This window comes from Rhinopithecus bieti, unplaced genomic scaffold (assembly GCF_001698545.2).
Source record: "Rhinopithecus bieti isolate Rb0 unplaced genomic scaffold, ASM169854v2 scaffold_21419, whole genome shotgun sequence".
Lineage (NCBI taxonomy): Eukaryota > Metazoa > Chordata > Mammalia > Primates > Cercopithecidae > Rhinopithecus > Rhinopithecus bieti.
In genome coordinates, this window is record NW_016810280.1 from 640,379 (window position 1) to 658,409 (window position 18,031).

The window sequence follows — 18,031 nt, forward strand, 5'->3', positions numbered from 1 at the left end:
AAAATTTCCTATTATTCATATCTCTCTATATCTCCTTGCATCTTTTATAGATTTTCCTTTATAAAGGTGGCTTCTATATTATTTGTTGTACAAATATTCTTAAGTGTTTTATCTTTGTAAAATTTGCATTAATTTATTTGTTGGATTTTATGCTTTTGGGCTTGAATTCTGTAATTGGTATGGTTACTCTTGGTTTATTATTTTCATTTGCCTGAATATCTTTTCCCATTCCTTTATTTTTACCCTTTCTGAATCATTTTATTTAGATGTATGTCTTTCTTGCAGTACATAGCTGGATCTTGCTTTATGAGCACATTGAAAATCTTTTTTTTTTTTTACTAGGTGAGGTGAGTCCATTTACATTAATTGATATGACTGATATGCTAGGTTTCAACTCTTTTACTAATATTTTATAATTTTGTGAATTTTGATATATTCGCTATGTTTCTTTCTGACGTGTGTGTTTCCTTTCTTCTCACTTATTTATCACTTAAGCCCACGAGTTCTGGGCTGCAGAATGCCCATTGGGTGCCACACTAAGTTTGGCATCAACATGGTGACCTCCTGGGAGCTGAGGACCACCAGGTTGCCTAAGGTGGGGTCAACTGGGCCAGGCTGGAAACGGAGTGGGTCAATCAGTAGTGGGATTGTGTCTGTGAATAACCATTGTACTCTAGCCTGGGCAATACAGTGAGACTCCATCTCTTAAAAAATATAAATAAAAGTAAATGGTAGGTAGTAAAGTTTGTGGTTTTGTTTTAGTGGTTACCTTTGTATTTGTATCTTTTCTAATGCCCTTAGTCTCTTCTTTTCTTAGTTAACTTTTATTATGTGGCATACGAGTTTTTATTGTATCTTTTAACTCCCACCTATTGGCTACACAACAATCAGTGAGCTTATTCTATCTTACTCTTTCACTCTCTGTTCCACTCCCATTTTCTAAAGCTGTATTACTTCTACTTAATCACAACATACAGTATTTGTATATGGGTCTTCAACCCCTTTTATCTTCTGTCTACATTTATATTTATTAAAATACAGTCAGTCCTTGTACTGACACTTTCTTACTCATCTTATGGTTAGATGAAACTCTTCCTCTAGTATTCCTCAAGAAAGGTTCATGGGTACAGAATTCCCTATATTGAAAACTGTTTCTTTTAGCGTTCATACTTGAAGGAGATCATGGATGACTATACTATCCTTGGTTCACACTTTCAGTCACTGAGTTTTTGAAAACTGTAGTTCTGCTTTTGCCTTGCCTTATATTTTATTTTTTTGAAAAGTTTGATACTTGTTTGAAAAGTTCAATACTTTTTTCCTGAAAGTGCACTTTGGGTGTCTGAGAAAAATTAGAACCATCAGCTCCAAGAAATATCCTAGCTATACTCTTATATTTCAATGATTAAATGTTTAGGGCCTTCTGGTAAAAAGATCAAATAACTTACATAAGCAAAAGTACATGAATACATTTTGCAACATTCTCTTGGATTTTTAGTATCGAGTATTCTGTTACATTGTTTTATTTTTTCGTTTTCATGGAATCCAATTATACAAGTGCTGTTGCTTCTTTGTCTTATCTCCCATTCCATTACTTTGTCTTTTTACTTCTCATTTTCTTTTGTTTTCTGCCATTTTCAATATTTTTAATTAAGTTTTATAATGAGTTTATTCTCATTTGGGTACCCTGTAACTTATTTTTCATTTTTGGATAATATTATGTTTTTTTTTTCATTTATTTTTTTCAGTGGACTTTTTTGTTTTTGTTTTTGTTTGAGACAGGATATCACTCTGCAACCCAGGCTGGAGTGCACTGGCATGATCAGGACTCATTAAAGCCTTAATGTTCAGGGCCCCAAGCTATCCTCCCACCTCAGTCTCCCAAGTAGCTGGGACTGCAGGCATGGACCACCATGCCAGGCTAATTTTTTTTTTCTTTTTTTAGTAGAGATGAGGTCTCGCTATGTTGCCCAGGCTGGTCTTGAGCCCTTGGGCTCAAGGGATCCTCCCACCTTGGCCTCCCAAAGTGTTGGGATTACAGGTGCAAGCCACCACACCCGGCCAATTTTCTTGGTGTCTTTTTTCATCCCTCCCTCCTTCTCTCCTGTCCATTTCTATTTTTCATTTTGCCTTTTCTTTTTTTCTTCTTTTCTTTTCTTTTCTTTTTTTTTTTGAGATGGAGTCTCACTCTGTCATCCAGGCTGGAGTGCAATGATGCGACCTCAGTTCACTGCAACCTCTGCCTCCCGGGTTCAAGCGATTCCCCTGCCTCAGCCTCCCAAGGAGCTGGGATTACAGACATGTGCCATCATGCCAGGCTAATTTTTGTATTTTTAGTAGAGATGGGGTTTCACCATGTTGGCCAGGCTAGTCTTGAACTCCTGACCTCAGGTGATCCGCCTCAGCCTCCCAAAGTGCTGGAATTACAGGCGTGAACCACCATGCCTGGCCTCATTTTGTTTTTATAATTCAGAGTGGGTTTCAATATACCCAGTTGCTTGTTCCAATGTATCTAATTCTGCCTGGTGTGGTGTTGTACAGTTTTCTTTGACATCATGATTGTTTTGGGGGAAGATAATTTTCCTTAATTGATGCGTGTAGTTTTCATTTTCTGTTACTTTGACGTAAATTTGTATGAAACTCTTCATCTTTTTCTTGTTTATTTTTGTGGTATTGGCTATGTTTTGTGAGATCCTAGTTCAGTAGGGTCCTCAATAGAGCAAAGTCTAGGCACTTGTTACTGTATGAATAGACATATAGATGAATGGAGCAGAATGACAAATCCAGAAATAAACACTTAACACCTATAGTCAGTTGATTTTTGATGAAGGGGCAAAGGCAATTCAGTGGGTAAAATGAGTTTTTTTCCCTCAAAAAAAAGTACTGGGAAAATGTGTATTTCTATGTTCTAAATAATGAACTTAGACCCTTATTCACATCCTACATAAAAATTAACTCGAAGTGGACTTAAATTTAAGAGCAGAAGCTATAAAACTTCTAGAAGAAAACATGAGAAAATATCCTCATTCTCAGATTAGAAAGAAATTTAAGTACAACACATAAAAGACAATCAAAAAAAGAAAAAATTGCTCTCCTGGGCTTCACCAACATTTGGGAACGTTTGCACTTCAAAAGACACTACTGGAAAATGAAAAGGCAAGCCACAGACAGGGAGAAAATACTTGCATATCAGGTATTTAATAAGGACCCTGTATTCAGAATATATAAAAGTATCTTACAATTCAATAACAAGACAACTCAACTAAAGAATGGACAACAAATTTGAATAGTTATAACAACAAAGAATGGTAATGAGCGAATAAGAAATGTTCAACATCATTAGTTGTTAGGGAAATGCAAATTAAAGCTACAATTAGATATCATTCTTCACCCACCAGAATAGTTATAATAAAAAAAGATCGACAATATTAAATGTTGGTGAGGATACTGAGAAACTGGAACCCTTATATATTGCTGGTGAGTATGTAAAATGTTACAGGCATTTTGGAAAACAATTTGGCAGTTTCTTAAAACTAGCAAATTAAATACAAACTTAGACCCAGCAATTCAATTCCTAGATACCTGCCCAAGGCAAATGAAAATATATGTCCACTTAGAAACTTCAATGTGAATGTTTACAGCAACATTATTCATAATAACCCCAAAATGGAAATAACCCAGATATCCATCAGCTGGTGAGTGAATAAGCAAAATGTGGCACATCCATGTAATAGAATACTATTCAGCAATTAAGAAGGAATAAACTATATATTACAACATGAGCCTCAGTAACATAATGCTAAGTGAAAGACGCCAGATACAAAAGACAATATATTGTATGACTTTATTTATATGAAATGTCCAGATTATATGATTTCATTTATATAAAATTTCTCTAGAGACAGAAAGCAGAGCAATGTTTGCCTCAGGCTGGGTTAGGAGAGTGGAAATTAGGTATAACGGAACTATTTGGGGGTGATGGAAATGCTCTAAACCTAAACTGTGGTGGTGGTCATACAGCTTTATAAATTTACCAAATATCATTGTCTTGTATACTTACAATGGGTGAATTTCATGGTATATGTAAGTTATATCTCAGTAAAATTGTTTTTAAAGAAGTATCCAGACGTGGTGGCTCATGCCTGTAATCCCAGCACTTTGAAAGGCCGAGGCAAAAGGATCACTTGAGCCCAGGAGTCTGAGACCTGCCTGGGCAACATGGTGAAACCTTGTTTCTACAAAAAATACAAAAATTAGCCCGGCATGGTGGCACGTGCCTGTGGTTGCAGTTGCTCGGGATAGTGAGGTGGGAGAATCACCTGAGCCTGGGAGGTCGAGGCTGCAGTAAGCCATGATCGCACCACTGCACTCCAGCTTGGGTGACAGAGTGAGACCCTGGCCCCAAAATAAAAAAATAAAGAGGTAGGACTTCTAGGTAGCTGAAGATAATAGCAGTCTCCTATGTTCTATCTCCCAATACTTCTTTTATAAACAATACAGAACATTATAGAAGGAAAAATGAAACTACATGACAATCATGTTCTTAGCATAACTTGAAGACAGAGAATGTTCAAACTTCAAAATAATTGTAAATAAAATGGAAAAAAACACCAAATGCTAATGCATGATCTCCCTAGCGCCTGATATTCTGGTACATTGGAGCATGAACTACAAGGAAGACGCTATAAAGTACCATGCAATCTGAAGAGGCAGTTTTCAAAAAGGATAGCTTCTCAGGGAAAAGGCAGAAAGAGAGGGGCACTTTTGGCATTTGGGTGTGAAGGAAGAAAGAAGCATAAGGTGGAAAATACCAGACAAGAGAAAGCCAAAAAATGAGAGGTCATACAATCCCATAAGAATTTGTGGGCTGGGCATGGTGGCTCGTGGCTGTAATCCTAGCACTTTGGGAGGCCGAGGCGAGTGGATCACCTGAGGTCAGGAGTTTGAGACCAGTCTGGCCAACATGGTGAAACCCTGTCTCTACTAAAAATACAAATAAATAAATAAATTAGCAGGGCACAGTGGTGGGCACCTGTAATCCCAGCTACTATGGAGGGTGAAGCAAGAGAGTCGTGTGAACCAGGGAGGTGGGGGGTTGCAGTGAGCTGAGGTCATGCCATTGCACTCTAGCCTGGGCAACTAGAGCGAAACTCTGTCTCAAAAAAAAAAAAAAAAAAAAAAAAAGAATTGGTGGAGAGTTTAATTAGCACCTCTTTGGTTTTCTCATTTCCAGGATCTCCCTGTTGAATTTTTGGCTAGTTTGCCATTCAGTCACTTGCCCTAATCAGACGAGCAGAACTGGCATTTGCTATCAAGTTTGTCACTTTTACTGACAATAGTTTGCTACTTTTATTAGACAATGCTGCTAGGTAGAGTTTTTCCACCCTCAGCTCCAAATCAAGTCAGCTGTTGGTTTTTAAAGCCAGCCCTACCCTGGTAGAACTAGTCTGGGGACGGGCAGGATGATGGAAGCAGCTTCAGGCAAGAAAATAAAAGACTTCTACTTTATTACTAGAAGTTCAGCAATTTTTCATCAATAAATGCTTCTCAATTTGTTGTTTGCCTTTGTTTGATTTCCAACGCCCAGAAATGATGGTTTTTGTCTAGTTTTATATTAGTATATTGGGGAGAGGATTTGCCGATATCCAAATAAACTTTCATACTTGGAAATCCTCCCCCTCTTTATTTGCTATTAATGTGTATAGTTTGAGGCATTTTTCTTGAGGGTATTGTAGGTGGGTATATATAATTGATATATACATTTTTTTTTTTAATTTGGCCTCTTTACAATTACTGAAAATAGTCAGGATCCTCAAAAGCAGAATGTTATGCATAAACCAGGGACCAAATCTGACCCACTGCCTATTTTTATAAATAACGTTTTATTGTAACACCCCCATTCTGATTCATTTATATATTGTCTGTAGCCACTTTTTTACTGTAACAGCAGGATTGAGTAGTTGCAAAAGTTTGTGTGACCTGCAAAGCCTAAAATATTTGCTGTCTGGCCCTTTACACAAAAAGCTTGCTGACCCTTGCTTGAGAGAATCTTTATCATCATAATTAATATTATCATTATCACTGTAAATAACATTATTACTTTTTTAAAATTTCATATTCTTTATCTTCTCAATAACCCCATGTAGCAAACTAGACAGATATCAGATATTTAAACTATCATTTATCAGATTTCAAAAACTAATGGTAAACTTGCATTAAAGAAATATTATATAAATTATAATACAAACTACATATTCTAAAAGTTCATATTTATTAAAGGCAGTCCAACAATCCTAGAATTTAACAGCAGAATGCAGACAATATGTTATAGTAATTTCATTTTGGCCTAGAATAACATTTATTGTAGCAATATTATTTTTACATTTACTTCTGCCATTCATTATGCCTGCTCTGAATAACCAAACTCCTGCAAAGTCTGAGCCATGAGAAATGCAAATTTTTCTCCTTGACATTTTGAAATATTCTTGCTTTGCTATTAGTTCGCATTTGAACAGGTAATACTAAATACTTTATGGAGCAATTTCGTCAGTCAACATTTCTTACCTGTTAGAAGAGCCATTCAGTATTCTTTGTTGTACAATATGTCTGTGGGTTGGGCCAGAGGGAGGGCGGTTATCTGGAAATGAGTCTTCCCTTTGAGGTGCTAAAGACAGGCCAATAAAAGCTTCATTTAGCATATCCCCTCTGTCCAAGGGCCCCAGGAATTCTGTTAAAAATGATTAATATATGAGTGAAATACTAAGTACAATTTCTGCTAACTCCCTCATAAGTAAGATTATAGAACAACTTTCACGTATCGCAGTGGAACTTTTTTCTTTATTTTGTCAATTTGAAAATCTTGTTGTCCTAGTTCCCTATGACTTCTGTCATTCTTATACTTACTTCGGCAGTTTGATAACAGAATAGTGAATGTTTTCAAATACTGATTTTTAAAAATTCATTTATATCTTTCTTATATATAGTGTTTTTAACCAGCATATTATTTATATTTTTTTGTTTTGTTAGCCAATTACTGGAATATTTTATCTTGGAATATTGCAAGAAGTGATTTTATTCTTTCACGTATAGCACATAATTTGAAAAGAAAAGGAAAATATCTTACCTAATATTTGCTTTCAATTAGCATTTTAAACGTTATAGGGAGATATATACCCCCATATCTTAGAGCTGTACAGAGGTGTATAGAGAGATATTGGCAACTTTGACAGGGCATTGTTTAAAAATATTGTTTGAAACATAACGAAGCTGTGAAAATATATTTTTTTGTAAGAAACATAAACCTTATTAAAACCAAAAAAAAAAAAACCTCTTAGGACCACTGTGCATGGCAAAACGTAATTTTTACCATCTTAAACATTTTAAAGCATAGAGTTCAATAGTGTTAAGTATCTTCACATTGTTGTGAAGCAAATCTCCAGAACTTTTTTGTCTTGTAAAACTGAAACGGCACCCATTGTACAATTCCCCATTTGCCCCTCTCCCAGTTCGATAACCAACATTTTATTTTCTGTTTATATGAATTTGATAACTTTAGATCTTGTAAAAGTGGTATCATACAGTATTTGTGTTTTTGTCACTGGCTTATTTCACTTAGCATAATGTCCTTAAGGTTTATGCGTGTTGTAGTATGTGACAAAATTTCTTCCTTTTTAAGACTGAGTAGTCAGCTATTGTATGTATATACCATGCGTTGTTTTTCCATTTTCTATTTATTGACATTTGGGTTGCTTCCACCTCCTGGCTATTGTGAATAATGCTGCTATGAACATGGATGTGCAGATATCTCCAAAACCCTGCTATCAGTGCTTTTGGACATATACTCAGAAGGAGGATTGCCATATCATACAGTGAATCTATTTTTAAATTTTTGAGGAAACACCATACTGTTTTCATTGTGGTTCACCATTTTACAATCCTACCAACAGTGCACAAAGATTCTAATTTCTCCAAATCCTTGACAAACTTGTTATTTTCTGTTTTTTTTTTTTTTTTTTTTTTTTTTTTTTTTTTTTTTAAAACTAGTCATCCTAATGAATGTGACGTGCTACCTTATGGTTTTGATTTGCGTTTCTCTAATAAGTGATACTGAGCATCTTTTTATATGCTTGTTGGTCATTTGTATACCTTCATTGAAGAAATGTAGATTCAAGTCACTTGTCCTTTTTTTCTTTGAGACAGAGTCTCACTCTGTTGCCCAGGCTGGAGTGCAGTATCACAATCATGGCTCACTAAAGTCTTGACCTCTCGGGCTCAAGTGATCCTCCCACTTCAGCCCTTTGAGTAGCTGGAACTACAGGTGTGTGCCACAATGCATGACTCATTTAAAAAAAACATTATTGTAGAGAGGGGCTTTCACTAGGTTGCCTAGGCTGGTCTTGAACTCCTGGGCTCAGGCAATCTTCCTGTTTCCTGTGGTGGCTCATGCCTATAATCCTGCCTCTCAAAGTGCTAGGATTACAGGCATGAGCCATGGCACCCAGCCCCTTGCCCATTTTTAATTAGGTTGTTTTTGTTCTTAAGTTGTAGGAGCTTTTATGCAGTCTAGATATTAATGATTTGTCAGATTTGCAAATATTTTCTCCCATTCCTTAGGCTGTCTGTTCACTTTATTGGTACTTTAATGTGTCCTTTAATGCATAAAAGTTTTTGAATTGGATTAAACCCCATTTGTAGTCCCATTTGTCTATTTTGCTTTTGTTGCTTTTGCTTTTGGTGTCATACACAAGAAATCATTGTCATATCCAATATCATGAAGCTTTTCTCTAACGTTTTCTTCTAGTAGTTTTATACTTTTGTTTCTTATGTTTAGGTCTTTAATTCATTTTGAGTTAATTTCTGTTTATGGTGTAACAAAAGGGTCCAACTTGCTCTTTTGCATGGGGATATTCAGTTTTCCAGCAACGTTTGTTGAAGAGATAGTTCCTGTTGCATTGAATGGTGTTGACATCTGTCAAAAATTGTTTGACCATACGGTTAATGGTTTATATCTGGGCTCTCAATTCTGTTCATTTTTGTTGGTCTGTATGTCTGCGTTTATGCCAGTCCTAATGTTTAGATTACTGTAGCCTTGTAATATGTTTTGAAATCAGAAAGACCTCTTTTTCCTTTTTCAAGATTGTTCTGGCTATTCAGCATCCCTTGTGATTCCATATGAATTTTTAAATGGATTTTTCTGTATTTCCAAAGATGCCATTGGGATTTTGATAGGGATTGCACTGAATTGGTAGATTACTTTGGGCAATACTGACATTTTAACAACATAAGTCTTCCAGTACATGAATATTGGATGTCTTTCAATTTATTTGTGTCTTTAATACCTATCAGCAGTGTTTTCTAGTTTTAAGTCTTTTACCTCCTTGGTTAGGTTTATTCCAAAGTATTTTATTCTTTTTGATGCTATTGTAAATGAAATTGTTTTCTTACTGTCCTTTGCAGATTGCTCATTTTAGTGTATAGAAATGCAATGGATTTTGTATGTTGACTTGTATCTTGCAACTTTGCAGAATTAAATTATTCTAAAGTTTTTAAATGGGATCTTTAGGGCTTTCTGCATAGGAGATTAAGTCATCTGTAACCAGAGACAATTTCACTTCCTTTCTGATTTTGGTGCCTTTTATTTCACTTGCATAATTGCTTTGACTAGGACATTCCAGTACTATGTTAAATAGAAGGGGTGCAGGCATCTTTGTCTTGATCTTGATCCTAGAGTAATGGCTTTCCATTTTTCACCATTGAGATTGATGTTAGCTGTGGTCTTTTCATGTATAGCCTTTATTATATTGCGGTATTAATAGTTTCCTTACATCCTAGTTTGTTGAGCATTTTTAGCATGAAAGAACATCAAATTTTGTCAAACGCTATTTTTGTGTGTATCAATTGAGATGATTATGTAGTTCTCATCTTTCATTCTGTTAATGTGATTAAAATGATTTTTTTATGTTGAACCATCCTTACTTTACAGCAATAAATTTTACTTGATCATAGTATATTATCTTTTTACTATGCCTGAGAATTTGGTTGGCTAGTATTTTGTTAATGACTTTTGCTCCATTATCTATCAAGAATGTTGGTCTGCAGTTTTCTTTGTCTTCATCTGGCTTTATTATTAGGGTAATGCTGGCCTTATATAATGAATTTGGGATTTTACCTTCTTTTAATTTTTTTGAAGAGTTTGAGGAGAATGGGTGTTCATTCTTCTTTAAATATTTGCTGAAATATTCTAATGAAGGAATGATGTCTTGGGCTTTTCTTTGTGTGGAGTGTTGGTTACTGATGCAATCTCTTTAATAGTTGTAAGTCTGTCCAGATTATGTAATTCTTCATTATCCAATCTTGGTTGGCTGTGTGTTTAAAATATTTTGTCCATTTATGTAAGTTTTCCAGTTTGTTGGCATATGACTGTTTGTATATTCTCTTACAACCCTCTTTATTTTATGTCGTACTGGCTGTAATATCCCCTCTTTCACTCTTGATTTTAGTTATTTGAGTCTTCTCTTTTTTAAAATTAGTATACCTAATAATTGGTCAGTTTTGTAGATATTTTGGAAAAATCACCTCAAGTTTTGTTGATGATTTTTTTCTATTGCTTTTGTATTCTCTATTTCATTGATCTTTGCTCTAAACTTTATTATTTTCTTCTGTTAGCTTTGGGTTTAGTTTGTTTTTCTTTTTTCAGTTTCTTAAGGTACAAAGTTAGATTGTTAGTTTTCAATCTTTCTTCTTTTTTAATGTAAACATAGCCATAAACTTCTCTATTAGTACTGTTTTCACTGCATCTCACAAGTTTGGGCACTGATATGGCTTGAATGTTCCCTCCAAATCTCATGTTGAGATGTAATACCCAGTGTAGGAGGTGGGACCTTGTATTAGGCTGTTCTTGCATCACTATAAAGAAATACCACACAACCTGAGCAACATGTCAAAACCGCATTTCTACAAAAAGTACAAAAATTACCTAGGCATGGTAGCTCATGCCTATTATTGCAGTTACTCAGGAATTTGAGGCTGGAGAATCGCTTGACCACGGAAACGGAGGTTGCAGTGAGCTGAGACTGCACCACTGCACTCCAGCCTGGGTGACAGAGTGAGACCCTGTCTCCGGGGGAAAAAAAAAAAAAAAAAAAGAAATATCAGAGACTGGGTAATTTATAAAGAAAAGGGGTTTAATTGACTCATTGTTCTGCAGGCTATACATGCATGGTGCTGGCATCTGCTCAGCTTCTGGGGAGGACTCCGGGTGCTTTTCCTCATGGAGGAAGGTGAAATGGAAGGTGACTGGATCATGGGAGCAGATTTCTCATGAATGGTTTAGCACCATCCCCTTGGTGATGTCTTTGCAGTAGTGAGTTCTCATGAGATCTGGCTATTTAAAAGTGTGTGGCACCTCCCCCTTCTCTTTCTCCTTCTCCAGGCTTCCCTTGCTCTTCCCATTTCACCTTCTGCCATCAGGAAAAGCTCCCTGAGGCCTCCTCAGAAGCTGAGTAGATGCCAGCACTGTGCTTGTAGAGCCTGCAGAACTGTCAATAAAACTTCTTTTCTTTAAAAATTACCCAGTCTGAGTATTCCTTTATAGCAATCCAAGAATGGCCTAACACAGGAACACTGTGTTTTCATTTTCATTTGTCTCAAGAGGTTTTCTAATTTCCCTTGTGATTTCTTCTTTGACCTGTTGTTTAAGAGTGCATTGCTTAATTTTCATGTATTTGTGGATTTTCCAGTTTTCCTTCTGTTGTTGATGTCTAGTGTCATTTCACTGTAACCAGAGAATATATTTTCTGTGATTGCTGTCTTTTAAAATTTGTTAAGATTTGTTTTGTGGCCTTCATGTGGTCTATTTTGGAGAATGTTCCATGTGCACTTGAAAAGACTGTTCTTTTTTTTGCAGTTGATGGGTGAGTGTTCTGTATATGTTCTGTTCATTTTATAGACCTGGAGGTCATTATCTTAAGTGAAATAACTCAGAAAACAGAAAGTCAAATACCATACGTTCTCATTTATAAATAGGAGCTAAATACTGTGAACACATGGAAGTAGAGTGTAGAATAATAGATACTGGAGCCTCAGAACAGTGGGAGGGTGGTAATTGTTGTTGAAGACCTCTATTACTTTCTTTTGGTATGTATTTAAGGGGTGCAAGTGCAGTTTTGTTACATGGCTGTACCATGTAGTGGTAAAGTCTGGCTATTTAGTGTATCCACCACCTGAATAATGTACACAGTACCCATTTATTTATTTCTCATCCTTTACCCACCTCCTATAGTACTGAATCTCCAGTGTCTATTATTCCATACTTTATGTCCATGTATACACAATATTTAGCTCTCACTCGTAAGTGAGAACATGTGGTGTTCGACTTTCTGTTTCTGGGTTATTTAAGAATATAGCCTCCAGTTCTATCAATGTTGCTGCAAAAGATAATTTTGGCTGAGTGGTATTCTACTGCACATATACACTACATTTTCTGTATCCAGTCGTTCACTGATGTAAACATAGGTGATTCCATCTCTTTGCTGTTGTGAATAGTGCAGTGATAAACACATGAGTGTGGGTATCTTTTAGATCTAATTATTTATTTTCCTTTGGGTAGATAGCCAGTAGCGGGATTGCTACCTCAAATGGCAGTTCTATTTTCAGTTCTATGAGAAATCTCCATATGATTTTTCATACAGGTTATACTAATTTACATTCCCACTAACAGTGTGTAAGTGTTCCATTTTCTCTGCATCCTTACCAACATCTGTTATTTATTTATTTATTTATTTTTTTGAGACGGAGTCTCGCTGTGTCGCCCGGGCTGGAGTGCAGTGGCCGGGTCTCCACTCACTGCAAGCTCCGCCTCCCGGGTTTACGCCATTCTCCTGCCTCAGCCTCCCGAGTAGCTGGGACTACAGGCGCCCGCCACCTCGCCCGGCTAGTTTTTTTTGTATTTTTTAGTAGAGACGGAGTTTCACCGAACATCTGTTATTTTTTGGATTTTTAGTAATAGCCATTATGACTTCTGTGAAATATGTCATTGTGGTTTTAATTTGCATTTCTCTGATGGTTAGTGATGTTAAGCGTTTTTTCATATGCAGGTTAGATATTTGTATGTTTTCTTTTGAAAAAATGTTCATGTTCTTTGCCCATTCGGTAGTGTAGGAGGTGGGTAAAGGATGAGGAGATATTATGTTCTTTGATTTGTTTATGTCGTTGTTGAGTTGTTTGAGTTCGTTGTATATTAGTCCCTTGTTGTATCCATAGTTTGTAAATGTTTTCTTCCATTCTGCACGTTGTCTGTTGTCTTATTTCTTTTGCTTTGCAGAAGCTCTTTGGTTTAATTAAGTCCCATTTGTCTATTTGTGTTTTTGTTGCATTTGCTTTTGAGGCCTTAGTCATAAATTGTTCATCTAGGCCAATATCCAGAGGAGTTTTCCCTAGGTTTTCTTCTAATATTTTTATAGTTTCAGGTCTTACATTTAAGCCTTTAATTGATCTTGAGTTGGCTTATAGATGGTAAGAGACAGAAGTCCAGCTTCATTCTTCCGCACAGGTAATCCAGTTTTCCCGGCACCACTTATTGTAAAGGACGTCCTTCATTGTAAAGGATGTCCTTCCTTCAGGGTATGTTTGTGTTGATATTGTCAAAGATCAGTTGTCTATAGGTATGTGGCTTTATTTCTGAGTTCTCTATTGTGTTACATTGATCTATGTGTCTGTTTTTATACAAGTACCATGCTGTTTTGGTTACTATAGCCTCGTAGTATAATTTGAAGTCAGGTAATGTGATGCCTCCAGCTTTGTTCTTTCTGCTTACAATTGCTTTGGATATTCAGGCTCTTTTTTCATTCCATATGAATTTGAGGATTATTTTTTCTAATTCTGTGAAAATTACATTTTAAAATAGGAATTATATTCAATCTGTACATCTGTATGATTGTTTTAATGATATTGATTTTTCTGATCCATGAACATGGGAGGTTTTTCCATTTGTGTCATGTATGATTTCTATCATCAGTGTTTTGTAGTTTTCCTTGTAAAGATCTTTTACCCCCTTGTTTAAAATATATTCCTAAATATTTTACTTTTTTTGTAGCTATTGTACTTCTTGATTTGGTTCTCAGTTTGTTGTTCATGTATATAAATGACACTGATTTTTGTACACTCATTTCATTCTGAAACTTTACAGAATGTATGAAATCTAGGAGTCTTTGGGATTTTCTAGGTATAAGATCATATCATGAGCAAACAGAGATAAGCTGACTTCATCTTTTCCAAATTTGGATGCCTTTTATTTCTTCTCTTGCCTGATTGCTCTGGCTTGGGCTTCTAGTATGTTGAACAGGAGTGGTGAAAGTGGTCATCAATGTCTTGTTCCAGTTCTTCGGGAGACTGCTTTCAAATTTTCCCTGTTTAGTATAATGTTTTCTGTGGTCTTATCATATATTACTTTTATTACTTTGCAGTATGTTCCTTTTATGCCTAGTTTGTTGAGGATTTTATCACAAAAGGATCCTTAATTTTATCAAATGCTTTTTCTGTATCTATTGAGATATTTATATAGTTTGTTTTTAATTCTCCTTACATAATGAATCAAATTTATTTACTTGAGTATGTTGAACTACACTTGCATCTTTGGAATAAAACCATTTGATTGTGGTGTATTATATTTTTGTTGTGCTGTTGTATTGGGTTTGCTAGTACTTCGTTGCAAATTTTTGCATCTGTGTTCATCAGAGATTTTGGTCTATAGTTTTCATTTTTTGTTGTGTGCTAGTCTGGCTTTAGTATCAGAATAATACTGGTTCTGTACAACGAGTCAGGGAGGCTTCCCTCATTGAAGTTTTGGAAGCGTTTCAGGGGGCATTGGCACCAGTTCTTTGTAGATTTGGTAGAATTTGGCTGTGAATCCATTTGCCCCTGGACTTTTTTTTTTTTTTTCCTTAGGAGACTTTTTTTATTACTGATTAAGTGTCACTACTTGTTACTGGTTTGCTTAGGATTTCTATGTGTTCAATCTCGGGTGGTTTTATGTTTCCAGGAATTTATATGTCTTCTAGATTTTCTAGTTTGTGAGTGCAGAGATGTTCATTGTAGTCTCTGATGATCACTTGTATTTCTGTAGTATCAGTTCTAATGTCTCCTTTTAAATTTCTGATTGTTTATTGGATCTTCTGTCTTTTCTTGATTAGCTAGCAGTTTGTCAACTTCATTTTATCAAAGAACAAACTTTCTGTTTCTTTGATCCTTTATAATGTTCTTTTGTTCACAATTTGATTTAGTTCTTCCCTGATTTGTTGTTTTCTGTTAGCTTTGGGTTTTCTTTGTTCTTTTTTTTTCTACTTTCTTGAGGTGTGATGTTAGGTTGTTAATTGATTTTTCTATTCTTTGGATGTAAGCATTTAATGTTATAAACTTCCCTCTTAGCACTGCTTTTGCTGTATCCCAGAGGTTTTGGTATGTTGTTTCCATTTTCATTCATTTCTAAAAATTTTTAAATTTCCATCTTAATTTTGTCATTTACCCAAAGACCATTCAGGAATATGTTGTCCAATTTCCATGTGTTTATGTAGTTTCAGCAGTTCCTCCTGGTATTGATTTATAGTTTTATTTTTCTATGGGCTGAGAAAATACTTGGTATGATTTCAATTTTTAAAAATTTATTGAGATTTGTTTTGTGCCCTAATGTATGGTCTATGTTTGAGAATGCTGCATGCACTAATGAGAAGAATCTATATTCTGCTGTTGTTGGGTAGAATGTTCTGTAAATGTCTGTTAGGTATATTTGGTCTCAAGATCAAATTTAAGCCCAGTGTTTCCTTGTTGTTTTTCTGTCTCAATGATCTGTGAACTGCTGTGAGTGCAGTGTTGAAGTCTCCCACCATTATTATATTGCTGTCTATCTCTTTATGTCCAGTAATATTTGTTTTGTGACTCTGACTGCTCCAGTGTTTTGTGTGTATATGTTCAGGATTTTTATATCCTCTCATTGAATTGATTCCTTTATCATTATATAATGACTGACTTTGTCTTTTTTTTTTTTTACTTTTGTTGATTCAAAGTCTGTTTTATCTGATATAAGCATAGATACTCCTGCTCACTTTTAGTTTCTGTTTGTGTGGGAGATCTGTTTCTAGCCCTTTACCTTCAAGCTATAAGAATGTTTACCAATATGGGGAGTTTCTTATAGTTCTTATGAACATATGGTTCATATTTTAAAAACCTATCTGCCAATCTATACCTTTAAATGAAGGATTTTATCTGTTTATGTACAGTGTTCATAGTTATATGTGAGGTTTGTTTCTGTCATAATGTTATCAAATTGCTTTGTACATTATATGCATCTTCCCACCCCCCTTTGTTTGTCTTTGTGGTTTGGCGGAGTTCTGTCCTGTTGTAATTTGATTTCTTTCTCTTCCTCCTTTGTATAACTGTTTTCATAAGACCTGTGAGTTTTATACTTTTGTGTATTTTTATGATGGCAAACATTGACCATTTTGTTCCATGTTTAGAACTCCTTTGAATATTTTTATAGGGTTCGTCTAGTGGTGATACATTCCCTCAGTGTTTGGAAAATACCTTATTTCTCCTTTAGTTATGAAACTTATTTTAGCAGAATACAAAATTTGTGGTTGATAATTTTTTTTTCCTTTAAGCACATTGAAAATAGAATCCCAATCTCTTACTGGCTTATAAAGTTTCCACTGAGAAGTCCACTGTTAGTCTGATGGAGTTTCCTTTACAGGTGACTAGATTATTTTCTCTTGCTGATTTTAGGATTTCTTCCTTTATATTGATTTTAGACAATTTAATGACTATATGTTGTAGTGAAATCCATCTGGCAGTGTGTTCTCTTAGTATTCATTTGGCCCCTAGTATTTGCATGTCCAAATCTCTTATAAAACTAGGGAAATTTTCATCCATTGTTTCCTTAAATGATTTTCAAAACTATGTTTTTCCTTCTCCCTGAGGAACACCAATGATTCATAAGTTTAGATTCTTTATATAATTCCATGCTTCTCAAAATGTTCATTCTACTTTATTCTTTTTTCTTTATCTTTATCTAACTAGATTAATTCAAAGCACTTGTCTTCAAATTTTGAGATTCTGTCTTCTGCTTTATGTAGTCAGTTATTGACCCTTTCAGCTGTATTTTGTAATTCCTTCAGTGAATTTTTCATTTCCAAAAGTTATGTTTGTTCATTTTTAGATAAGAAAAAATTGGTAAAGTTCTTTGTGATAAATTTCTCATTTATATCCAGAATTAATTTTCTGATGTCTTTCTATTGGTGTTCAGATTTCTTTTGGATCTCATTGAGCTTCTATAAAATCAATATTTTGAATTCTTTTTCTGGCATTTCAGAAATTTCCTTTTGGTCAGCATCCATTGCTAGAGAGTTAGTGTAATCCTTTGAGGGGTGTCATAACCCCCTGACTTTTCATGCTTCCAGTATTATGCAGATTTTTTTTCTCATTTGGAGAAATAGTCACTTCTTATTGAATTACCAGGGTTTGGACAGGACATCCCCCCCCACCACTAAGTCCTTGAGGATGTGACTGTAATATATGTTGTGCAGGGCTGTTTGGCTTTGCTACCAGGTGCATTCGGTGGCAAAGACTATGTATGAATTCCTTGGCTGTAAATTACCATCATGTGGTGGCTTTTTCAAATGCTGGTTGTAGTAGTGGTATACCAGGCAGGTGAGTATGCTCATGACCTCCTGTGAAGCAAGGGTTATAGGTCACAAGGAGCTTATCTCATTCCTAAGTGCTGTGGGCTTGTGTTACCAGATTTTGTCCTGTGTTGTGCAGGTTGACCTCCAGGCCAGTCAGTGGCACTTGTAGGTAAGAGCTGGCTGTGGTGGTAGTAAAGTTCATGCTTGATCTTTGTTTACCAAGAGAAACTCTCCAATGTCCCAGGCAATGGGCTGGATTGTGGAATGCTCAGTGGTTTGGGTTTTATCCTCAGCCTCAGAGGTGTGTGAAGCTGGGCAGAGCTGGACCAGGCAACCCTGTACTTGCACTGGTTCTGCCCACC

The 18,031-nt window shown here is 35.6% G+C and overlaps 1 long non-coding RNA gene across 1 annotated transcript in view; it reads right to left on the reverse strand.

Moving 5' to 3' along the window:
• LOC108541938 (uncharacterized) overlaps window positions 1-18,031 on the reverse strand; it is an 86,356-nt gene that overhangs the window by 45,008 nt on the left and 23,317 nt on the right. Inside the window, exon 2 of the long non-coding RNA XR_001889124.1 lies at window positions 6,562-6,724. This is a non-coding gene — a long non-coding RNA (uncharacterized LOC108541938). The remainder of the gene's footprint in view (window positions 1-6,561; window positions 6,725-18,031) is intronic.